Below are 26396 nucleotides of genomic sequence, written 5' to 3'. Positions count from 1 at the left end.
TACCTTTAATGAAAATTTAAACTAAAGCCGAAAAAAAGCAAGAAACTTTGACAGTAAATAAATCTGTGGCTCCAATGATACAACAAAGTGTTTGAGAAGGTGCTTAGGTTCCAATATTTGTAAAGAACCAAACGTCTGTAAGGAGTTTTAAATTTATTCAAACTATTCAAATCCTTTAATCACAGCTCGATACTTGTTAAGGCTAGGGTTATGAGACGTTTGAAAACACGAGAGTGCCCGCTAATATTTGCCCATGAGATTAAAATCTGCCAATTAAGACTGATTGTTTACATTCGCGCCAGTTAAATCTACAGAGCGTACATCACAAAAGAGAAGTCTGTTATGACTATGTTTGGGCATTCCGCCAAGCAGTATTATACGCTTGGTCCAAGGAGTTGGTCATGCATCCTTAGCAGTGAGGATTTCCAAGTTGGTAAAAATTTTGAGGATGAAATTTCTTGAAGGAGAGGAGAGTTGTCACACCCCAAAAATCGGTATATCCAAAAAGATGAGTAAGGTAGGTATATAAACTATTGGGCATTCTATGGTAACATAATCCGCCATTATGTTGGGCTGATGGTGAGTCAGAGTTTTAACGTATACTAGAGTTAAAGCATCCGTCTGTTGACGGTATCTAATGAATTGATCGTAAGATATTTCTAAGAGAAGAAAGATTACACCAAAAAAACTGCGCGCCTATAAGAGGGTATGTCCTAGAGTTTTGTTTGAGAACTAAGAGCCTGTCAGGTGTATGAGAAAGCTGTAGGAAACTTAATTGTATTTAAGATCTTTTGAATGTGAGTCACTGCCAAGATATGGTACGCTCTATATGTTTTAGTCCTGTTCAATTTGATCCTGTATCAGGTTTGGTTGAGAGTTATTGGGATTCTGTAGCAATAGAAACAGAGTTTATAGTAAATAGTAGTAGTAAGATGTATGAAAGATCACTTGTACACTAAAACAAGCCAACTAATCAAATCATCACAGCAGAATGATTGACTATTTCTCAACAGAAGTCAATTAGATTGATTTGATCTGCCATGATTCGTCAAAAGTAAGGTAATCTTCATCAGATTTTCTTTACCTACCCTGGATTTGGTAGGGAAATCAGAGGCACCTAGAGTATATTTATAGGAAGGAAACATTTCAGATGATTTTTCTTCCTACTTAATGGTTAGGTTCTTTTAATCTCAACATTCTCTTCTTTTTCTTTAAGATCAAAATAAGATCTTGTTTAATCAAGGGATGATCAACCTTTTAGAAAGTTCGGTAGCCCTGCATGTTATGACAGTAATGAGTACAGACGTGCAAAGATGTGAGAACAATATGTTTTGAGTGAAAGACCTTACATGAGGGTTGTGTATAGATGAAATGTTAGTAACCTATAGGTAAATAGGGTTTTAATGGTAATTTTATGATCTTTTGAGCAGTTGCTGTTGCGAAATTGAAAAGGATGATTGGAACAAGCATTCTAAGCCGAGGTGAAGGAAGGTCTATGGTGAGTCTCTAAACCTGATTCCTACGTCATGTAATTATGTGTATGTGTGTTTTATGAGAGGTATCTACAAATAAGTAAATGAGGTGACCAATGTGCGGCACAATATGTCGTTGTTTGATATAGGATGTTGTTGTTGGAATGTGTGTGGTCATTACCTAATACTTTCTTGTTATGTAATTCCAATATCGGTTATATCTGGGTTATGTAAAAATGTGAGAAAAAAATTCGTTTGTATAGCCCCCGGTAGGGCAAGTATATTACTGACCAAACAGACAGATCACTGTGAAAACGAAGATTTATTGTGTAGCCTCCGGTAGGGCAGCTATAATGCTAACCGGACTGGCAAATCACTGAATGGATTTGTGAAAAGTTCATGGCCATTGTATCATATGATAATTCACCAAGAGGGCGTAAAGGTATAAGACCATATGGGAGAAGCCCCATGACATCCATAGAGATGGTCTGTCGGGACAGTAAAAAAGGATTATCTGGAAAACCTTTATGGATAATCTTATGAAAAGCCTTTTTGGCATATTATCTGGAAAGCCTTTGTGGCTAATCTTATCAAAAGCTTTTGTGGTGTATTTTCTGGAAATTCTTTGTGGCATATTATATGGAAAGCCTTTGTGGCTATTCTTATGAAAAGCCTTTGTGTCTAATCTTGTGAAAAACCCTTGTGCTGTATTGTATGAAAAGACTGTACAACAAATTTTGTAAAGCCTAAATGGTGAGTGGTTAGACCACCCAGACCGTGTAATCTGGGTATGTCATGAAGTTAGATTCTGAGAGAGTTCTCAGTATTATATTTGATTGAGAAATCTACTTTAGTAATCCATCAAGTAGGTGAGCTTGTTGTATATTAAGGTATGGTGGTGTAAGAGTTTGCCAAACCTGAGAATTCTCATGTTATGTATCAAGCTATTTGAAATTATTTTGGGTGATCAAAACCTTACATTCTTCCGAGTAAGTATGTTTGCTTGGGTTAATTGAATGATTTGGTGTGAACTGTGTTAGTGACCACCAATTCAGTAGAACAGACAGTCAAATAGTAGTTCCCATATAAATATTACCTTGGGGAATGAATTCAACTGCTATATTCAAAGGGATAGCGAAATAGGATTTAGACTATAGGGCGAAGTTGTAATCCTCCAGTTAGATGGATCGTCTATAGGGTGTTCAATAGTAGAGGCAGGCGTATTGCTATCCACCAAGAATTTGAAACGTATTTTCCAAAGTCTAAAAAGAAGTCAAGAATTTTTAAGTCTAAGAATCCAACATCTCTATTTAAAGGTAAAACTGGTTGAGATTCACTAAGTTCCACTGAACTTATGGATGTTATTTTGAAATGTAGGTTTTTAAGTTTGAACCGGTTTGTCAAGGGGGATCAAGCCAGGAATGCGCCAATGTGGATAATCGTAGAACGATATTATGCATACAAAGTGACACTTTGAAAATATGTTTTTAAATGGAAAATGGAAATATACACCACGATTGAGTCTTTTTATGAAAAAGTAATAAGAATGAAAAATGAAAAGGTCGTCTTATTCAAAACCCCAATTATGAAATCCCCTCTCTCCCACTTCACACCTCGGAACGCACCATTCTTATAGAGAGAAAGGCACTTTGACATCTTCTTAACCCGAAATGGCTGGGGAGAGGAAATGTTCCTTTTTTTTAGGGTACTCCTGGGAACAGATCTAGTGGAGACGAGGTGGGGCCTGTAGCTCAAAGGATTAGAGCACGTGGCTACGAACCACGGTGTCAGGGGTTCGAATCCCTCCTCGCCCACAATCGGCCCAAAAGGGAAGGACCTTTCCCTCTGGGGGTAGGAAAATCATGATCTAGATAGCGGACCCAAAGCTATGGAACTTGGACGTGGGTCTTTTGCCGAAATGGAGTGGCCTTTTATTTATTATTTATCGTATATTTACTTTTCTATTTTTTATTTATATATGGTATTACCGGCCAAAATAAAATAAGCATATTTTTTTGTTTAAAGTGATATTGTCTTACACTATTATTGAGAATCAGTTGTAATGGATACAAGTGGTTATCTTCTAAACATTTGACTAAGAATAATAATTGAATAGTATAGCAGCATGTTTAGTAAAGTCTTCGCCCATCTTAAACTTTTTGTTAAGTGTTTAAGTTTAGTAACATCTTAAATTCAGATTCGGTAAATCGTGTCGGGTATAGGGTGTTTACAGTTTTCCTCTTAACATTTTCCTATAATGTTGAATGTTTTTCTCTCCTATCAGAAACATTTCACTATTCTTTTTTTTATATATAAATAGTTGGAACTTTTATTTAAAAATAACAAAGGCCCATATTAGAGAACTTAAACAACAACCAAGACCAAGACTCAAGGATTCAAAAAACTTAATAAAACAAGAAAGCCCAATTGAATATAAAATATAAACAAAATAAAAGCCCAAATGAGAGTAAAAACTAAGGAAAATAAAAGGTCTAGATCCAACTAACAAAACGGAGGAAGCTCTAGATATTTCTTAGCCTCAATTGTCGTTATTAATAACACATACTTCTAGGAAGGCAACAAAATCATTGGAAAAAAAAAGCAAAAATAATCCCTATTCATTTCAATATACCAAGACCCATTCATCTTCTTTTCCAGATTCTTCTTATCCTCTTCCACTCCCTATTTTTTTTAGCAAATCGATGAAAACTAGGGCTCTCTTCCTCTTCCATCTCTTTCTATTGCTTCTCTGGCAAGCTCCAGAATCTCATCTCGTATGCACCACTATTCCCCACTCTTTAATCCTCAGTAGCCAAAAGGTAGGCAACTCCAATCGACGATCGAGGACTATAACTAAACTTACAGGTATTTAATCTTCTACCCAAAAAATTTGCATCTCTAATATATGCTCATATTTCAGATTTATCCTCATATTTATTTTATATCTTTCTGATAACAGTTAACGCATCTCCTTCAACTTCTGTATCTAGAAATCCCAGATCTAATCCCCATTGAAGACTTTGGACACATGCTAAAGCTTCAGTTACAAAGGATGAAGGTACATTTTCATTGTTACCATTTTCGAACCAAAAACCTGTCCATCTTTTTCTCTAATCACAATCCCAGAACTGGATCTATTGTCAGATTCCCATAAAGCTGCATCAAAATTAATTTTCACAAGTGGATGTTCCAATGGACTCCAATTCTTTGATTCCCATCTACGAATAGGTATGGAAAATTTCTACCCTTCAATCTCCCGAATGTAACTGTAAATAGATCATGCAATGGCTGACCCCGGTATTTTTTTGTCATTGGTGCTAGGGGTGAGCAAAACTCGATTCGACTCGAAAAAATCGAAAAAAAATCCAAATTTCGAGTTAAACGAATCGAGTTATTCGAGTTAATCGAGTTATTCGAATCAACTCGAATTTTTTTTCGAATTTCGAGTTCGAATTGAGTTGAGTTTTTGAATTCGAATAACTCGAATAATTCGAATAATTCGAATATCAAACTATAATATTTTACATTTTTACCCCAAACTCCCAAACTTTTTTTCTTTTCCCTCAAAACTTTTACTCCTTCCCACTTTCCCCCCAAAACTTTTACTCCCCTCCCCTCCCAACCCCTCAATCTACCCAAAATCCATTTTCCACCAAAATTTTACTCTCCCATTTATTTTTTCTCAAAATTATACTCCCAAAAACCCTCAAAACTTTTTATTTTCCTCCAAAATTTTTACTCCCTCCCACTTTTCCCCTAAAACTTTTATTCCCTTCCCATCCCACCTCCCATCTATCCCAAACCCTCCCCCCTCCAATTTTTTTTTAATATTTTCCATCCAAAATTTCACTCTCCCTATTTACTTTCCCTCAAACTTTTATTCTCCAAAACTTTTTATTTTTCCCCTAAACTTTTACTTCTCACCCTTTACTCTCAAATAAAAAATCAAAATTATCCAAAAAAATCACTAAACATAAATAGTAATAATTTTATTTATATATACTATTTATGTTATTAAATTAAATTTCACATTTTATATTATTTATATTATTGAATTGTTTAGTCATATTGAATATTTATATTAAAATTGAATTATTAATTATGCCATAAAATATTCGTGTTAAAATTTTATATTGGTATCAATTTCACATTTTATTTTTAAAATAACTTTTATTAAAAAAATCACATTTTTACATTTAATATATTTTTTAATTCTAAAATACATAGTGACAAGAATCTAAAGATAATTGAAACAACTAAGCAAGCAAAGAAGCTAACCAGTATATAAAAATTAATAAATAAATTATGAAGTGATGAAAGTTAATAAAAATTTGATTAAGGTGGACAAATTTTATTACGATGGGTGACAATGGTTACAAGGACCCAAAATTATTTTTTAAAATTTAACTCAAACAAATATATTCGATTCGATTCGATTCGAATTCCATCTCACTCGACTCGATTCGAGAAAACTTCAAATAAAGTTAGGATGATAAAATGAGATTCGAAAACTCAATTAACTCGAAAATTTTCGATTCGATCGAATGCTCACCCCTACTTGGTGCAACCATTTGTTGCATTATCACTGGATAATCCATAATGTGCACACAAACAACTTATAAAAAGGAATAGAGTTACGTGCAAAAAACCAGGTAACACACTCAAATAATTCCACATTGGACACCATATCTGACCAATCCCAATTCAAATGATGCCATATTTCCTTTGTCATAGGAAAATCTCTCAAAGCATGTATACTAGTCTCAGCCTCACCTGCACATCTCGAACAAAGGCTTGAACTGGTGATCCTTTTAAACTGTAGGGTGCATAGAGTAGGAAGAATTTTTTTTGTAATACACCAGAATGTAATTTTTAGTTTGGATGGTAAATCCAAACCCGATAATTTCTTATAAAAATTTATGTAATATCTTTTGTTTTGTAATTGAATAACTACAGGAATTGTTGTAAAATAAATCTGTAAGCACTGCGGACCGTAAACTCCCCAAAAGCCTCTCCAAACCACACTTGATAGTTATATGCGGAAATCTAGACAATGGAATGTGAAGAATCCTTCTAGTATCCATATCACTAAAGGTATCTCTAATGTTATCCACTTTCTAGACTCTATTTGTGTTATCAATTAGATCACTCACTTTCAAATATTCATGACATCTCTCACCATTTTGTATTCTGTAATTTACAGCTCCTGGTACCATGTCTTAATCATTCATGCAATTGTAATTGAAAATTAATTATATTGATCATATTAAGTAGTAGTTTTCTAACTCCTATTCTTAAAACACTATAAATAGAAGCCTTTCACAATAGGTGACAAAACTTTTGACACTTTTGGCATTTTCAGCTTTTTGAACCATGGTAGATGGTATCACCCATACCGACTAAAACGCTCTATTCCGATAGTAAACATTAACAATAATCTTTAGTTTCTTTTTAGGTGCAAATTCCAATTGGTATTGGCGGGTTGATTTCGCCCATACCGGAATATGGTGTACCGACTGATACCAAAAACAATAATTTTTAAATATTTTTTAAATTTAAAATAATTTTTTTTATTATTTATTTATACAAAAAATAAATTAAAATATATTTTAATTTTAATTATTGTTATTATTTATTCTGGATTTGTTGAATTATGAATTGTTATATGCATAGAATGAGATAATCTTATTGTTTAATATGTGGAATAATTTTTTTGCTTGTTTATTCTGAATTTGTGTAATGATGGATTTGTGATGCTTATTGAAGAATATTATATATAATTGATGAGTATTTTTTTTTGACATCTTAGAATTTACATAGGGTGAGATTTGAACTCATGCCACCAATATTTTTAAAATATTTTCTTTACGATTTCAACAAAATTTTATTTTTGATGTGTATTTTATATTTGAGATTTATTTAATCTCATTATTGATATTTGTAAATACTTTTTATATACATATATGAAATTTTTTAAAAAAATAATGATAAATTCGAAACGTTATACCGAAACAGACTAGTACTGATAAATACTAGTAGCGGCAGAAAAATGATACATCAATCAATACGGTGCTGACTATCTTGTTTTGAACTCTGAAAGGATTCACTCTGAAATACTCTCAACTTACTTCTTTGTTAAGCCAAATCTTCAGCCATATTTCCCTTTGTCGACCTTACCGACCAGCACCTGTCACTACGCTCAATGTTACTAAATCTGCTCTAGTCTTCCTCTCTTCCTTTTTATGGTATATCCCATCCACTTGTTTGCAATGCTTCCTCTCTCCATTAAAATACCCTTTGAATAATAAGAGTTGAATATTATCAAACCAAATCCAAATGTAGCATTCAAATTTATATAAACTTTAATTAATTATATTCATCTGAGTATGAAATTAGGCGTTTAAATCTTTTATATTTTTATTATCCTTAAAAATCTATTGACATCTTTCATCTAAGCTGATACTTAGTTTGCTAAATATAAGTCAATGATTAGCTATCAAAGAGATTACTGAAATGAAAATTTATTTTTGTGTGAAAAACAAAATCAACAAAAAAGGAGGCTTTGCTATTTACTTTTTAGCATATAGTTAAAGCAAAGCACACTATCAATTTTCAAAAGGGCATTAATTTTTCTTTGTAATATTACAATATATTTTTCCAAAGCAACTAAAGAAAGTAATAAAAAGGAGGCAAAGTTGTATACTTTTACTTTATTTAAAAAAAAATTATAATATGGTATATTAGATGAAAATTTTTTAAAAGTTAACAATTAATCATACTCAAAAGGTAAGCTTAATAACATATTTAATATATATATATATTTTCTGGTTGTGCATTAGAGTATAATATATTCTTAGTTGGTTAGGTTTCACTGAACTTTGTCACTAAGTGTTGATTTTTATGGGCATGAAATATATAGTAATTAATAATTGTATGCTATGTATTGTCATAGAAAGTTATTCTAAATTAAAATGATTTAATAAATACGTGTAGATATTTAAATAATTCATTTTTAATTGAAGATAGGTTAATTAGAAATTAAAGTTAATGTATAAAAAGTTATATATTAATATTATGGTCTTCTGTTGAGGCAAGTATTTTTTATATAACTTACGGAAGAAATTAATGATACTGTGCAAAAGTTACATACCAGGATTACTACCATTGCGTAGCGCCAATGGTAGTGGCCACTATGACTAGCACTATGGTAGATTGAATAACTTGTTGTTTTTGGACTTAACAATTTTTGAAACAAAATTTTTGGAATATGAATCATGTTGATATTGTGTAAATATGATAGTTCATCTGCAAAGGTCAATTCATTTGGAGTAACTTATCTTGAAGATCGGATTGGATAAGGCTATTGGATCCCTTGAAATATGGAGCTTGGATCGGTATTGTGTTGAAAACTTATCTCCAACAGTCCAACATTATCTTGGTCTTTATTGATATATTGTATTTTTTTTAATTGTTGTTTTTCAAGGGATTAGATTGTAATTGATCTAGTATGTTAGCAAGTCTCAAACTCTTATGTATTTAGACAGAGACGAATTTAGGGGGCTGGCAGGGGATCCACCCCTAAATTTTTTAAAACTATTTTAAGCCCCTTTAAGTTTTAAATTTTTTTATTTCTATATTATAATTAGTGCTTAAAAAAGGAAAAAATTATGTTTGGCCCCCCAAAATTTTTTAGAAATTTTTTAGTTTGATTTCTTTTATAAAATTTATAATTTTTGAGATAAATTTAGTAACATTTTAAGTTTAACTTAGTAAATTAATACAAATGAGTATTTAAATATTAATTTGGTAAAAATAAAATTTAAAAATTTCAATATCTAAGTATAAATGGTATCTAAATATTAATTAAGTAAAAAAATAAAGTTAAATAATTATAATATCTAATAAAAATTGAACATTTAACTTATTTTATTTTTCTTAAATTTTGGTAATCAAGATTAGCCTGAATTTAAAAATACATTTTTAAAAGTACTTTCAGGCTTGCTTTGAACATGCCTATTTTATAAAACTATCTTGGCCTCCCCTTATCAACAATTTTGGCTCTGCCTTTCTATTTGAAGAGACTTGTATAGGTTTTATATAAAGGGAATATAGCATGTAACTCCCCGAAATTTTTAGAATTTATTGTGAGAATTTGCAGTAATTAGATTTATGTATCTCTAGTTCTGTGCTCTATTTTTGTGTTTAAGTTCTGGAGTTCGAGTTGCATCGTTAAAAGTTTTGTTATTTTAAAATCAACCCTTAATCATGCATTGCCCGGTTAAGTCCAATTCAGTGTGAAAAGTGCCAAGAATGAGCCTGCTTGTTCACTAGTTAAGCATTTTTCTGTATTCTGTTAGGTCTCGTGTTCGAGTCCCGAAGGGGACAATAAGGATTTTTTTGTCAAATGCTAGAAATCTGCTTGGAATTTAGGAATTTAATCAATGTTAGTTTTCTTTCTTCTTTATTTTTTTTCTTATTCTTCGTCGCTCCTATCTTCTTCCTCATTCTCTTTCATTTTATTTTATTTTATTTTGCTAATCGGAATCGTGGGGGATACAGGATTAACGGAAATCTTGTTGATAGTCATTGGTCAGAAGGCTATCGAGTAAGTAACTGTCGATGTGAGCATTTTGCGGTTTTCTTTCGTGTTCGTGACTTGCATTGAATTGGGTTTTTTTGTGAGTTGTGAGAATTTTTGATAAACGGTCATTTGTTTCCTAATAGGCGAGCACATTAGCAATAAGGAACAACAACTCGACAATTTTCGTGATTGTTGCTGAAGTTTCAATGAGTTTGGGTTTGTTGAAGGTTTCATGTAAAACTTTTGACATAGGCATTAAGTGCGTAATCGGGAAATTCTTCTGTTTAAATGGCTAAATTGTGTTACTGAATAATTGTTTTAGGCTTCGATGACCTTTAGAGTTGTTGTTACTTCGAAATTTCTCCAGGTGCGTACCGAAAAGCTTAGTTTTTACAAATTTCGGTCGCCAAAAATAGTGGCTGTCAACATCACACAGCTAGGTACATGGGTGTGTGTCCAGGCCGTGTGAGCCACATGGCCATGTAGCTGGCCGTGTGGTTGGTCGTGTAACTCACTATTTATTGATTTAGGGCCACACGGGCAAGGCAAACGACCATGTGTATAGGCCGTATGTGGCTATATTAGTGTAGGGTCCACACGGCCAGGGACACGAACATGTGTGCAGGCCGTGTAACTCAACGTTTGTGGTGCAAAACCACACGGCCAGGGACACGGGCGTGTACCCAGGCTGTATGAGCCACACGAGCGTGTGTCTAGGTTATGTAACTCACTGTTTATGCTTCGGAACCACATGGGCAAGGCACATGGGCTTGTAACTAGGCCATGTGGCATGTTATTAAGGCCCGAAACCTATTTTCTGATGCCGTGCATGTTGTTTAACAATGGTACTAGCTTCCTCATGGTATGAACAATTGAATTTGATTATATGAGTATTGTCCGATATTTTGAGACTGACGTGAAAATAACATAGTTGTACGTATAGTATGATACTTATTCTGAGGTTGAATAGTTTTATTTGTTTGTGAAATAAACTAGAATGACTGAATACTTGATACGGGTATTTGTGCTTTGCATTTTCATGGGTTGGGGTATTGCGAAGAAAGAAGTAATCTGTTCTAAAATAGTGGCTAAGCCATAATGCGTATAAATCTGATTCTGGCACTCTGTTACATTCTGATCTAGCAGCTAAGCTGCGTGTCTGTAAAAATGTCAAACAAACACTCTAAGGTGTACAGGGTTGGTTGGGCATTGAATGTCCTAATGGTGTATTGGGATGGCCAAAGACGGTGTGTAATGGTTAGGGGTAGGAATATTGCATCTAAATCTGATATGTACTGTATTTGGAACTGAAATTGCTTATATATGTATGTGTAACTAATCTGCTCTGAATCTGAATGAAAATTACGACTGTATTGAAACGAATCTTTGAATTTGTAATTATTTTATAAGTGTGCATTAGTTGAACAAACTTCTATTACACACTGAGTTCACAACTCATTTTGTTATTGATTAGATTTCAAGTGGTTCTCAACCTTGAACGGGTCGGTGTCGCGGGAGCTCGGTCAAGCTTTTACCTTTCTTTAGAGTATTATGTTAGGAGTATTTGTAATCTATAATAGTAGGACTTTGGAAGATTATACACTTAACTAATCTTAGTGATGAATATTATGTGAAGCTTGGTTTAGTATTATTGTGTTATTTGTATGGCATTTGAGTATCGATGATGTAATTCTCTAAACTTGACTGAACATCTAGGCCAGGTTTGGGGTGTTACATTTAGTGGTATCAAAGCCAGGTTTGTCAACACTCAGACAGTGTTTGGGCTCATAATGTATGAGAAAAGTAGTTAGTGATAATTTAGTATCTGAATTAATATAGAAACACTAAAACTTTAGTGACGACTGAGCCTCCGACGCTGACCCTGTAAGTACTTCTTTTCTGATTATAAAGATTGTGATATCTAAACTATTGTTGGTTAAATGTTTTGGCGTGAACTGGTGAAATCGTCCTGATGGATATCTTAACTGATCTGTGTACTCTGACATTGTAGATAGATTGCTATAATAAGTTCCTACGGTAGTCGTGGACATGGTATTCGGGGGCGTCGAGGACGCCGAAGAGAAGCTCGAGCAGAGTTATCTTCTATGGGTAGTATGCCCAATCTGAAGACCAGTGAGATAGTTGGTACTCCCACTGTTAAGATGGAGTCCCAGACTCCGACGGCTGAGGACGACGCACTATCCCAGGCTATGATTCGAGTAGTGAAGAGGGTCGAGGGGACCCATTCGAGACCAGAAAACTAAGGTTAGTTTTTGAACGAATCCAGTTGAATTGTGCTAAATTGTTCAAGGGCGTCATAGGAGTCGCTCCTACTGTTGCTGAATATTGGCTCAAGGCTACCGAGCGTATTATGAAAGGTCTTGACTGTATTCCCACTCAAAAATTGAGGGATGCTGTGTCCCTACTTCGGGGCGAAGCATACCAGTGGTGGCTAACAGTTGAGCAAGGTGCTCAACCTGAGCAAGTGAACTAGGACTATTTCAAGAACGCCTTCCAGGGTAAGTATGTGAGGGCGAGTTATATTGAGGCTCACCGATATGAGTTTATGAGCCTAGTTGAGTATGACCGGTTTGTGGCTAGGTATGAAGCCGAGTTTCTATGGCTGAGTAGGTATGCACGGACTTTGGTAGCGTCTAACTACGACAAGCGCGTGAGGTTCGAGGAAGGACTTAGGTATGACCTACGGGTTCTCATATGTCCTCAAAGGGAGTGGGTTTTTACGGTCCTAGTTGACAAAGAAAAGATAGTGGAAGAAGTGAAGCGCACTCACTACAAACGGCGTGATCGTGAGAAGGATCAGAATAAGACTAAGAGGGATTCGGGTCTCTCTGCTTCTGGTCAGCGTATTAAGAAATGGACGAGATTTGATAGGCCTCCGAGGGTAGAGGCACCAGCTGTAGTGACTGGGATTCAGCTGTGCAGTGATTGTGGGGAGCACCATCCGGACGAGTGCTGGAGAAAGTTAGGAGCGTACCTCCGTTGCGGGTCGATAGAGTATCGAGTTAGGGATTGCTCTCGTTTACCAGATCCAGCACCAGCTGTCGCAGAGACTCCAACTCTAAATTCTGTTCGGCCTCTGAGACAGGTTCAGTAACCATTCAGAGGTTGTAGTATTGGCAGGGGTGGTGGTGGATTTTGGAGAGGACAAAGAGTACAGGGTAAAGGTACAGGTTAGACTGAGGCTCGTCAACCGGCACTGGTTTATGCGGCGAGACGCTGCGATGAGAGCGATGATGCTGATGTCGTTACAGGTACCTTCTTTATTTATTTTTGTTTTATGTTTTGCTCTCATTGATATTGGTTCTACTCACACGTACATAGCTAGTGTTGTTTCTATGAATCTAGGTTTAACTGTAGAGAATACTACTAGAGAGTTTTCGGTGATTAGTTCTTTAGGTCAGTCAATTCGAGTTGATAGAGTGTACAGACGGGTACCCCTAAAGCTCCAGGGTATGGTATTTCCAGCTGATTTAATGGAATTACCTTTAATGAATTTGATTTGATTCTGGGAATAGATTGGCTCGTCGAGTACTGGGTAAGTCTAGATTGTGAAATTAAAAGAGTTACTCTGAGATCAAATGAAAATAACGAGGTGGTCATGGTTAGTGAGCGTCGGGATTATCTCTCTAATGTAATCTCCGTTCTGGTAGCAGAGAAGCTAGTCATAAATGGGTACGAGGCATACCTTGCTTATTTATCCGATTCTGTTCCCGTAAAACTTTAAGTGGGAGATATCTGCACCGTGAAGAAGTTCACGGACGTCTTCCCCGAGAAATTTCCCGGAGTACCTCCGGACAGGGAGGTAGAGTTTGGAATTGATCTGTTACTAGGTAATACTCGGATGTCCATTGCGCCCTACCACATGGCATTGAAAGAACTGACCAAGCTAAAAGCACAGCTTCAAGAGCTACTTGATAGGGGATTCATTTAACTGAGTGTGTCTCTGTGGGGGCACCGGTGTTGTTCGTTAAGAAGAAAGACGGGTCGATGAGAATGTGCATAGATTATAGACAATTGAACAGGTTAACAGACTAGAATAGGTACCCGTTACCGAGGATTAACGACTTATTCGATCAGTTTCGAGGAGTATCCGTCTTCTCTAAAATAGATCAACGCTCTGGTTATTATTAGCTCAAGGTCAAAAAGACTGATGTGTACAAAACTGCCTTCATGACTCATTACGGACATTACGAGTTCCTGATAATGCCTTTCGGTTTAACGAATACTCCGGGCGACGTTTATAGATTTAATGAATTGGGTGTTACAACCGTACTTGGATCAATTTGTAGTGATTTTTATCGATGATATCTTGATCTACTCTAAAATTAAAATCGAGCACAATAATCACCTTCGTCTTGTGCTTCTAGTATTCTGAGAAAAATAGTTGTAGTCCAAGTTCAGTAAGTACGAGTTTTTATCGCAAGAAGTTACTTTTTTGGGTCATGTGGTAACTGTGGAAGGGATCCGGGTAGATCCCAAGAAAATAGAAGCTACAGTTAAGTGGAAGCAACTGAAAAATGTAGCTGAGCTTCATAGTTTTCTAGGTTTCTCTAATTGTGTCACTTTTAACGAAGCTGTTATGCAAGAGTGCTCCGTTTGTGTGGTCTGAGGCACAACAGTCTAGTTTCAATAATCTCAAGTCTGTTTTGACACAGGCTTCTATTTTAGTTCAACCGGAATCGGATCAAGAATTTGTGGTATACAGTGATCTCTGAGAGCTCTATTGGTGGCTTGGACTGGAACTGGAAGTAGACACTTTTGTATCCCACTGTCTGACATGTCAAAAAGCTAAGGTTGAACATCAGTTGCCCTCTGGATTGCTACAGCTAGTTAAGATTCCACAGTGGAAATGAGAGCGAGTAACAATGGATTTCGTTACGGGGTTGCCTTTAACCCCCACTAAGAAAGATTCAATTTGGGTCATCGCTGATCGGTTGACCAAATTAGCTCACTTCATTCCTATCCGAACAGATTACTCCTTACAGAAGTTAGCTAAACTATTTATCACTGAAATTTTGAGACTACACGAAATTTTGGTCTCGGTCATCTCTGAAAGAAACTGCATAAGGCCTTAGGCACACGACTTAATTTCAGTACTGCGTACCACCCTCAGACTGATGGACAGTCAGAACGAGTTATTCAAATCCTAGAGGATATGTTTCGGGGTTGTGTGATAGACTTCAGAGGTAGTTGGGTAGAGTACCTACCATTGGTGGAGATTGAATACAATAAAAAGCTTTCAGTCTAGTATTCAAATGGCACCCTACAAGGCCTTGTATGGTCGTAAGTGTCATACTTCGTTATGTTGGACAACATTAAGTGAACACCAAATATTAGGTCCTAAACTGGTTTTTGAAACTGATAGCACTGTGAAAGTGATCCGTGACACCTGAAAGTAGCCTCTGATCGACAAAAGTCTTATAAGGATTTAAAAAGAAAGGATATTGATTTTTCGGTAGATGATCAAGTGTTCTTAAAAGTATCACTTTGGAAAAAGGTTCTCCGATTTAGACGCAAGGGTAAGCTGAGCCCGAGGTTCATTGGACCTTACCATCTTTTGAAGCGTTCAGACCTATTGCGTATCAGTTAGAATTACTGTCAGAATTAAAATAAATTCACGATGTGTTTCATATCTCGATGTTGAGATGATATCGATCTAATCCATTGCATATTGTCCCTGTCGACAAAATCGAGTTGCGACCGAATCTAACATTTGAAGAGGAACCAGCCCAGATCTTGGAACTGTTGTTAAGGTGCTGATGAAGAAAACTGTTCCTCTGGTAAAAGTTCCGTGGCGGAACCATGATACTAAGGAAGCTACGTAGGACTTGAAGAATCAATCCGACGGTTTATCCGTATCTATTTGAGTCAGGTAAATTTCGAGGCTGAAATTTCTTTTAGGAGGAAAGAGTTGTAACACCCTAAAATTTTTATAATTTATTGTGAGAATCTGCAGTAATTAGATTTTTACATCTCTAGTTCTATGCTCTACTTCTGTGTTTAAGGTCTGGGGTTCGAGTTGCATCGTTAAAAGATTTGTTATTTTAAAATGAACCCTTAATCATGCGTTGCCCAGTTAAGTCTAATTCAGTGTGAAACTGTGCCAAGAATGAGCTTGCTAGTTCACTGGTTAAGCATCTGTTTGTATTCTATTAGGTCCTGTGTTTGAGTCCCGAAAGGGACAATAAGCAAATTTTTTGTCAAATACTAGAAATCTGCTTGGAAGTTAGGAATTTAATCAATGTTAGTTTTCTTTCTTTATTTTTTTCTTCTTCTTTGTCGCTTCTATCTTCCTCTTTATTCTCTTTTATTTTATTTTATTTTTTTGCTAATCAGAATCATGAGGGATACGGGATTAACGGAAATCTTGTTGATAGTCATTGGTCAGAAGGCTATCGAGTACGTAACTGTCGATGTGAGAATTTCGCGATTTTCTTTTGTGTTCGTGACTTGCGTTGAATTGGGTTTTTTTATGAGTTGCAAGAATTTCTGATAAACGATCATTTGTTTCCTAATAGGTGAGAACATTAGCAATAAGGAACAACAACTCGACAATTTTCGTGATTGTTGCTGAAGTTTCGGTGAGTTTGGGTTTATTGAAGGTTTCATGTAAAACTTTTGACATATGCATTAAGTGCGTAATCGAGAAATTCTTATGTTTAAATGGCTAAATTGTGTTACTGAATAATTGTTTTAGGCTTCGATGACCTTTTGAGTTGTTGTTACTTCGAAATTTCTCCAGGTACGTACCGAAAAGCTTAGTTTTTAAAAATTTCGGTCGCCGAAAATGGTGGCTGTCAACATCACACTGCCAGGCACATGGGCGTGTGTCCAGGCCGTGTGAGCCACATGGCCATGTAGTAGGTCGTAGGGTTGACCGTGTAACTGCTATTTATTGATCTGGGGCCATATGGGAAAAGCACACGGCCATGTATGGCCATATTAGTGCAGGGTCCACACAGCCAGGGACACGACCGTGTGTCCAGGCCATGTAACTCACTGTTTGTGGTACAAAACCACACGGGCAGGGACACGGACGTGTACCCAAGCCATGTGAGTCACATGGGTAGGGACACGGGCGTGTGTCCAAGCCGTGTAACTCCCCTTTTATGTTTTGGAACCATACGGGCAAGGCACCTGGGCATGTGGCATGTTATTAGAGCCCAAAACTTATTTTCTAAGGCTGTGAATGTTGTTTAACACTGGTACTAACTTCCTCGTGGTATGAACGATTAAATTTGATTATATGAGTACTGTCTGATATTCTGAGACTGACGTGAAAATAACATAGTTGTAAGTATACTATGATACTTATTCTGAGGTTAAATTGTCTTATCTTTTTGTGAAATAAACTAGAATGTCTGAATACTTGATACGGGTATTTGTACTCTGCATTTGCATGGGTTGGGGTATTATGAAGAAAGAAGTAATCTGTTCTGAAATAGTGGCTAAGCCACAATGCGTATAAATCTGATTCAGGCACTCTGTTGCATTCTCATCTAGCAGCTAAGCTACGTTTCTGTAAAAGTGTCAAACAAACATTCTAAGGTGTGTAGGGTTGGTTGGGCATTGAATGTCATTAACGGTGTGTTGGGATGGCCGAAGACAGTGTATAGTGGTTGGGGGTAGGAATATTGCATCTGAATCTGATCTGTACTATATTTGGAATTAAAATTGCTTACATATGTAGGTGTAACTAACCTGCTCTGAATCTGAATTGAAATTACGACTGTATTGAAACGAATATTTGAATTTGGAATTATTTTATAAGTGTGCATTAGTTGAACAAACTTCTATTACGACTGAGTTCACAACTCATTTTGTTATTGATTGGATTTCAGGTGGTTCTCAGCCTTGAGTGGGTCGATGCCGCGGGAGCTCGGTCAAGCTTTTACCTTTCTTTAAAGTATTACGTTAGGAGTTTCTGTAATCTATGATAGTAGGACTTTAGAAGATTATACACTTAACTAATCTTTGTGATGAATATTATGTGAAGCATGGTTTAGTATTATTGTGTTATTTGTGTGGTATTTGAGTATCGATGATGTAACTCTCTAAACTTGGATTGGACGTCTAGGCCGGGTTTAGAGTGTTACATAGCACTTCTTTGCTCACTCAGGAACTTGTATTTGGAGAGTTCATTTGAGAGTGTAAACAAGTTTATTCTCAAGTATTAAGTTTGTAACACCCCATACCCGGCCTAGGCGCTAAGGCCAAGTCTGGAGGCTATATCAAACTATCAACCGAAAACCAACCTTAAATGTTTAAAGTTTAATAGTCGAAATTATTTATAAAATCAAACCAGTGTAAAAACCCAAAGTATAAACGAAAATCCAAACTAAACACATAAAAGGATAAGTCCAATTAAAACATTAAGTAGTAAATAGATGACCAATATCCTTTCAAGCCGACCTGCCTAAGTTTGTGGGTTACCTGAAATTCAGTTAACAATTTGAGTGAGGTTATAACTCAATGTGTGTAATAGATGTAAAGGTAAGACAACGGTATAAATATAATAGCAATTTCCCAATTTCATATACAAAATAAGAAAAACACCATATAGGGTATCAAGTACCTATCCAACCCTACACACCAATTAGTGTCGGTAGGACACGTTTCAGAATTATTACAGACTAGCTATCAAATCAGTATTCAATAAATCACCAAAATCATATATGGAATTATGGCTTAGCCATTAAATTCAATAGACCATTAAACTGCCAGCACTTCCTTCTTATATCATTCTCACCCAATGCAGATACAGGTTACAGATATCTAAATATCAAAGATGTACATACAGTTATCCAAATACAATCCATAATCAAATAATACAGATCATTTAACAGTTATCACATCAATTTTACATACAAATAATCAATTATTGAACCTCAGAATATTGGATATCAAATTATATAGTCTAATTCAAATCATACGGACCCTACAGAAGGCCTACATTCGATTCGAACGACACTTATGACCCTAGGGAAAATTTCAGTATTTTAGCCTACACGCTCGTGTGGATTCACACGGCTTAGGTGTCTGGCCCGTGTGGTCCACACAACTGTGTTGCTCAAAATAGTGAGTTACATGGTCTGACACATGACCAAGTACACACCCGTGTGACTCCAATCACAAAATAACTCTCACACGGCCTGGATACACGCACGTGTCTATGGCCCGTGTGACACTTAATCACAAATAGAGAGTTACACGGCCTAAACACACACCCGTGCCTCTGCCCCATGTGACCCTAAATCAAAAACAGTGAGTTACACGGCTTGACACACAGTTGTGTGACACACACGGCCTACCACACGATCGTGTGGCTTTGGGAGTCATGTTTTTCGGTGCTTGAAACTTACAGAATCTCGGGTTTTCGTTACACACCTAGCACTGTTTCGATGTATAAGAAACTGAGGCCTAAAAATGACAATACAGTGACCAATTACACAATTATTCTAAAAAAATCGCTAAAAATAACAATCAAACTAAAGTTATGTCAAAAAGCTTCGACACAATGCCAACCTGAAATTCACACACTCACCTTGCACGTAAAAGTGAAAAACAGAACTAGCGTGTGGAAGAGCGTCTCCAGTAAGATACTTACCTAAAACGGAAGTCAATCACACACTTAAATAGAGAATCCAAGCAAAATGAGTGAAAAAACTCATTTCGACAAAACGAACGATAACAAACGATAACTCGTTAAAACAGAAAAGAATAATGACAGAACTTACTCAATAACCTTCCAATCGACACAATGAGCAACATAGAATTTCTAATTTGACCCAGTAACAATTTACAAAAGTAAGGAAAAAAAGAAAATGAATATAAATAGAATGAAGAAGAAAAACAGCAAGAAAAGAGAAGAAGAAACATATTTTTTCTTCTCAAAAGAAACTATTTAATTAAGAAAAATTATAACTAAAATTTTCTCGAGTAGAAAAAATATTTCTTTATTTCTAACGCAAAGACTTGAACATAGAACTCGATAATACACAGAACTTAACCATCAAACCAGCAGGCTCATTCTTAATATAAATTAACGCAGAAATAGGATTAAGTCAAACATTCAAGGATAGGAGTTGAACCAAAAGAATATTAAAATTTTCTAAAAGTGAGACTTGAACCCCTGGCCTCAATTACACAGTAGGACACCTAACCACTGAAGCAAATATTTAATTATTGACAAAAACTAACAACAATAGTTCAAAATTTCGGGCGTTACAAAGTCTATTTTTTGAAATAACAATTCTATCCGTTTCTATTAAGGAGATTTTTTGTTTTCGCACTAAAAGTAAACAAAACTATTTTTGATTCTGTGTTTGATTCGAATCATTCGAGGCCACAATCGAAGTAATTCATGGTAAGAGAATAATGGAGAAGCCCGTTTGGTTGAAAGTTAGGAACGACAAGGATTCGTCTAGTCAAAAACACAAGTGCAATTTCGGTAAAGGGTTTATTGCTATAAATCTTACAAAATGGCTCAGTTTTAAAAAATCATTTTTCATTGTGCAAGAAAACCATTTTCGAACCAATTTTCCCAACATTTAATTAATGCATATTCGTATTATTTTGCATCATATAATATTGAGGTGAGTTGTTATTGGATTTTTTAATTGAATTGCTTCGATTGAGATTGATTATCGAGATAGAGACTAAATTGAATAGAATAGAAAATTTTATAATTTGATTGATATGTGATAATTGATATGAAATTGAGTTGAAACATGTATTATATGATGAATTTGTTAATTGATGATTAATTGGATATGATAAAGTATGATTTGAATTGTTTATCTTGAACTAGAAATTTGGTTACCCTATTAGTTGTTTGGACCAAGTCGAATATAGTTGGCATGTCATAGGGTCAAATTATTAATTGAAAACCATTGTTGTCGGGCAACTCGGGGTGACAGATCCATGTTTCTATTCCGAATCCATGTCTACTTAATAAGGTTATAAAATATGAATTGATTAAATGATATGTAAAATGATAAATGAAATTGAAATGCAATATGTGACAATATGCGAAATGAATCGAAAACGAGCCCCAGGGGCCGAATGAGTATGAAAAGCCAATAGGCTCGAGAATAGTTGAAATACATACATGAAATCGAATATATATGTCATTGTTGATGTTAATAGATGAATAACCATAAGTACATATAATGGCATTATGAATTGGTTAGGTAGCATGTGAAATGAATGGTATTTTGTAAGTTGGTATATATAAATAGTGAGTTGATATGTTCAAATGATTATTTGTATGTCTATAATGTATTGTAAGTTGTTAGTATGAACTTATATAATAATGGTCTATGAATTGAAATTGGATTGAATGTATGCATATGTTTTAAACTTGTATAATGTTGGCTTGAATCACAAAAATACCATTAAGCGTATTTCTTCAACGTATGGTTTGTTTTCTCTGTAAGCAGGTATAGTATATTCTCGGTAGTTCAAGCTGTAGATCCAGCATCCTAAAAGTAATCCCCGACTTAGCAATGTTTGTATATCTCCATTTTTGTTTAAGTTTGGCATATACCCAACTTTCGTAAGCTCGTATAAGACCCGAAAAATGAATATATATCATTTATATACTTAATTTGCTCGAAATTTAATGGTTAATGATGTGAATTAGATTATAAATTGTTTGTAGTTTCTCTAACAATGAATGTGGCACCTTATAACTCGGACCCGGCGAAAAAACTAAATCTCCTTAGTTTTTAGCATATAACTAAGCTAAAGCAAAGCAAACTATCAATTTTCAGAAGTGGCCTTAATTTTCCTTTTGTAATATTACAATATATTTTTCCAACAACTACTAAAGGAAGTAAAAAACAAAAAAAAAAAAAGAGTTGAGAATATCATTTGCTTTTACTGTTTTAAAATTTAATAGAACAGTATGTTAAATGAAAAACAATTCATTCAAAAGAAAATTAATTAAAATGTACCCAAAAAGTAATTTAATAACATTTTAAAAATAATATACCTTTAATTTCTAAAACTGCAGTATGAATTTTGAGTATGTTATTTCCTTTAGGTTTTGTAAGGATTGAATATTTGTCTTATTTTAGTTAAATTAAAATTCTTTTTACGAATTGATTGTGTGTATTAATAAAAATATATTATATTATATTATTAAAAATTTTTAATATTTCATAAATATTATTATTGAAAAAGGAAAATAATATAAATTAATATTGAAAATAATCTTAAATGATTTTTGATATTATTCCTGATTATAATTTTACTCTTAAAAAAAGAGTGGAATATAATTTAAAGATTAAAAGAGAAAAAAAAACTATGTAAATTAATTTATTAAACAAAAAATACATAACTAAAAATTGTATAAAAAAAGAAAAAAATATATGCTTATTCAAAAGGAAAATGTAAAAAAATTTATTAGTAACTAAATAAATAAATTAATTTGTCTTATTTCAATAATATCTTTAATATCTTTTTCATTTATCTATTAAAGGAAAAAAATATTATATAAAATATATATGAAACACAATTTTCAATAATTTAAAATTGAATGAATGAGTAAAATTTAAATTTTAGAGACTTGAAGAAAATATTTATATTTTTCAATATTGGATTTTAAAAATTCTATATCAAGACATAATAAGAAAAAAAACAAAATTGGACTAAGTATGCACATATTTATATTTTTTCATAATTTATGACTAAATTAATTATAGTAAAGATTATTGACATAGACGATTTTTGTTATATGAACAGGTTTTTAATGTTGATATATTTTTATAAGGAAATTAGATTGAAATTATATTCATTTTCAATTTTAGTCAATAAAGACACGTGGGAAATAATTAGCTTGCCAGGTGGATATTTCTTGACTTTGAAACGTTGGAAATCTTTCCTTAATTGTAACTTTTTATTTTATTTTTTGAAATCTAATTCAATTGTGAAAGTATCTAAAAGTTTTTAAGTTGATACAGTGCTTAGAATTACCTTTAACCCATCCTAACCCTTAAATAGGAGGATAAACGCATTTCAACACACTCAAATCCACATCCTCTTGCACTGGCAAAAAATGTCAATACCAACCGAGCTAAGACTCAATCGGCTTTAATTGTAACTTTAAATTGCTATATAATATATATAATTTCTAGTTGGTTCTGGTAGAAAATAAATAAATAATATTTTTTTCATATTTATCAAATCTAAAAAATTCACAACTTAATTAACTATTAAACAAAATATTTTTTTTTCCATTAATCTTTGGTTCATTTTAAAAAGTAAGTAAAAAGGGTTTGCCACAATGGTAGTTTTTCTCCCAAAGTTGGTCTGTTAGGGTAGCAGATTTAGAATAGGATTTTTAATTTTATTAAGTTTTAGGGGTTGTTTTTTCAACGTCTGGGTGGTAAAACACTATTTAATAGGCAAAAAGAAACATTATTCCAATCAAAAACTAAAACATTTTGATGGAGGACGGTATTGCTAATTTGAAAATACATGACAGGGAGGAGGAAGTTTTGGCGGTGGAAGAAGACATGAAGGAGGTGAACCAAGATTATTGCTTGGTGGGCTGCTTTTCGACTGCGCAAATGGTTAATTTTCAAGCCATGAAGAATACGTTGGCCAAGGTTTAGAATCCGACTAGAGTAGTGGTTATCTCAAATTTGGAGGAGAATAGATTTCTGCTTAAATTCTACCATGAGGTGGATATTGAGAGGGTGATTAAGGGAGCCCACGGGCTTTTAATAACCATCTGTTGGTTTTTCACATGTTATTGGAGAATAAGGACCCGATAAAGGTACCATTGACCTATTCTTTTTTTTGGGTGTAAATTCACGATTTGTTGCCTGGAATGATGTCGAAAGCAGTGGCTAAACAATTTGGAGATTTTATTGAATCCTTTGTTGAATATGATGCAAAACAAATTGGGAAGGGCTATCAAAATTATATGAGAGTACAAGTGCTGGTGGATGTGAGGGTTCCTTTAAAAGGAAGGAAAAAATTGATGACACCAAGCGAAAAACAATTATACACTAAATTCCAATATGAGAAATTGACTCTCTTTTGCTTCTTGTGTGGTCACCTAGGCCATGGCGACAACTTTTGTCCGCTACAAATTCGGAGTAAAAGGCAGGAGCTTGAATTAGGGGATAGGATGCATCTTTGATGGTGCAAGATAGGATAACAAATATACCCACAAGTGGAGGATGATGGAAGTAGATTGAATGGATGCAGGTTCGGTATAAAGGTACAAAGTGAAGGGAAAAAGGGATGGAGAGCAGATGAAGTCACATTCTGAAGGGGAACGGTACGTGAACCCAATCTTGGGTTTTAACTTAAAAGGAGAACTAAAGGGGGTTTGAGGGGAGATGAACGATATATGGATGATATGAAAGAACTGTAAACAACACAAGAGGAAGAGGATACGCTTTTAAAGGAAGTGGAAGGGAAAAAGAGGCAGAGGGTTTCAGTGGGGAGTCAAGTTTTGGAAGGTAGTCTAGATTCAATGGATTGCTCGAGGGGTCAAAGGTCATTCAGCCAACAAAAAAGATCGGCAATCGCCAAGAGGTTGGCTAAACGACAACAATAAAAATCTTTTGTTGGAATGTTTGAGGACTGGGGAGTCCTCGGGCTCGAAAAAGGTTTCAGCATGTGCTGAAAGCCATTCGTCCCCACATGGTCTTCTTGATGGAGACCAAACTAAATTGTAGAAGGATTGAGCGTGTTCAACGACAATGTGGGTATTACAATGGTATCGATGTACCAGCAGAAGGTACGAGAGGTGGATTTAGTTTAGGATGGATGGAAGGAACTAATGTAAGTCTGAAAAGCTTCTCAAATAATCATATTGATGTTGAGGTAGAGGATGAGTCTGTAGCTAGAAGCTGGAGATTTATAGGGTTTTATAGTTCTCTAGATGTTCATTTCAAGGAGATGACTTGGAATCTGTTGAAATCATTGGGGCCAATACGAGGCTTCCATGAATTGTTGGTAGGGATTTCAATGAAATTTTATATTCCTTTGAGAAAAAAAAAGAGGAGTGGTGTGAGAGTGGGAGAGAAAGGGGGCTTTCAAAGAAACTCTAAATCAATGTCAACTAGAGGATTTGGGGTTCACTGGCCCGTGGTTTACATAGGAAAGAGGAAACTTTGAGAGTAACAACATAAGAGATAGGCTTGATCGTTTTGTGGCTATATAGAGTGGTAGGCATTGTTCCCAAATTATAGGGTTAAGCACTTGAGTCATTCCTTTTCGGATCATTGTCCACTATTAATGGAAATGGAGTTTGATGATCAGAGAACCCGAATAAAACGCTTTCGATTTGAACAATGGTGGTTGTTAAAGGAATCATGTGAAAAGGAAATATGTGGTTTATGGGATAATAGTGACACGAAGGTTCCAAAGTATCTTATAATGTTGGGGAAGGGTCTAATGCGATGGGCCAGAAAATTAAAAAGGCAATAATTTGTTAAGATAAAAGATTTAGAGGGAAAGGTAGATGAACTTAATAGAGAGGACCGAATGGATGCTACACTCGGTGATCTAATTGAAGCAAAACTTGAACTTAATATGGAGATTGTACATCTTTTTCTCATAGATTTGCTTCATAGAGGCATAGTGTAACACCCCTTACCCGCATTCTTGATCGGAACAGAGTATGAGGTATTACTAAATTTTTAAAAAAATTTCGACAGCATTTTTGCTTATTTTTGCTTAAACCTCCTGCAAGTTTTCAAACACAATTCAATATTCCAACCAAGTTCAGTTGTATAAACATACACAATTTAACCATTAATAAACACTACATTTTAAATCGAGCCATAACATATATTTACATGGTGACGCCCCATTACATAAGTCGTCTATACATGCCATAATTTCCGGAATACTAGTAGCAAAATACCCAAACGTGGATGATAGTGTAGATGATTGTCTGACTCCGTCCCAATTCCGAGTTGATGGAAATCACTATAATCCAGGGAAAAATAAAAACGAGTAAGCATATAGCTTAGTAAGTAAACATATGACAAATAAATAAATTTCTCACATGACTACACCATAGTATAAATTTATTCACAAATAAATTTCATTGTTTGTGTAATTTCCAGCAAGCCGGTTTTCTGCATCATGACCACTAATTTATTTTTATCTGGAGCTACAGTGCTCCAAATTGAATTTTGTAAATTTTTCCTGAAACTAGACTCATATATCTTTCTATCATAAAATTTTCAGAATTTTTTGTCGAGTCAATTAGTACAGTTTATTCTTTAAATCTTCCCATGTTTCACTGCCCGACAGTCCTGACCTCCCCTTACAAAAATTCACATAACTCTCCG

General features: G+C 34.7%; 1 long non-coding RNA gene across 32 annotated transcripts; it reads left to right on the top strand.

Annotated features, from left to right (window-relative positions):
* Window positions 1-3989: 3989 nt before the first annotated feature.
* Window positions 3990-18093, top strand: LOC121219031 (uncharacterized). Of its 32 annotated transcripts, none has more exons than XR_005915522.1 (9): window positions 3994-4337; window positions 4463-4530; window positions 4617-4700; window positions 6429-6566; window positions 12065-13325; window positions 16411-16473; window positions 16593-16655; window positions 16772-16816; window positions 17916-18093. It is a non-coding gene; the product is annotated as an uncharacterized lncRNA (long non-coding RNA). The 32 variants fall into 32 exon arrangements; XR_005915531.1 differs by having other exon boundaries at window positions 16411-16489; XR_005915535.1 differs by having other exon boundaries at window positions 12065-15946; window positions 16411-16489.
* The last annotated feature ends 8303 nt before the right edge of the window (window positions 18094-26396 follow it).

Source organism: Gossypium hirsutum, chromosome D07 (assembly GCF_007990345.1).
Source record: "Gossypium hirsutum isolate 1008001.06 chromosome D07, Gossypium_hirsutum_v2.1, whole genome shotgun sequence".
NCBI lineage: Eukaryota > Viridiplantae > Streptophyta > Magnoliopsida > Malvales > Malvaceae > Gossypium > Gossypium hirsutum.
This window is presented reverse-complemented; position numbering and strand designations above follow the sequence as displayed.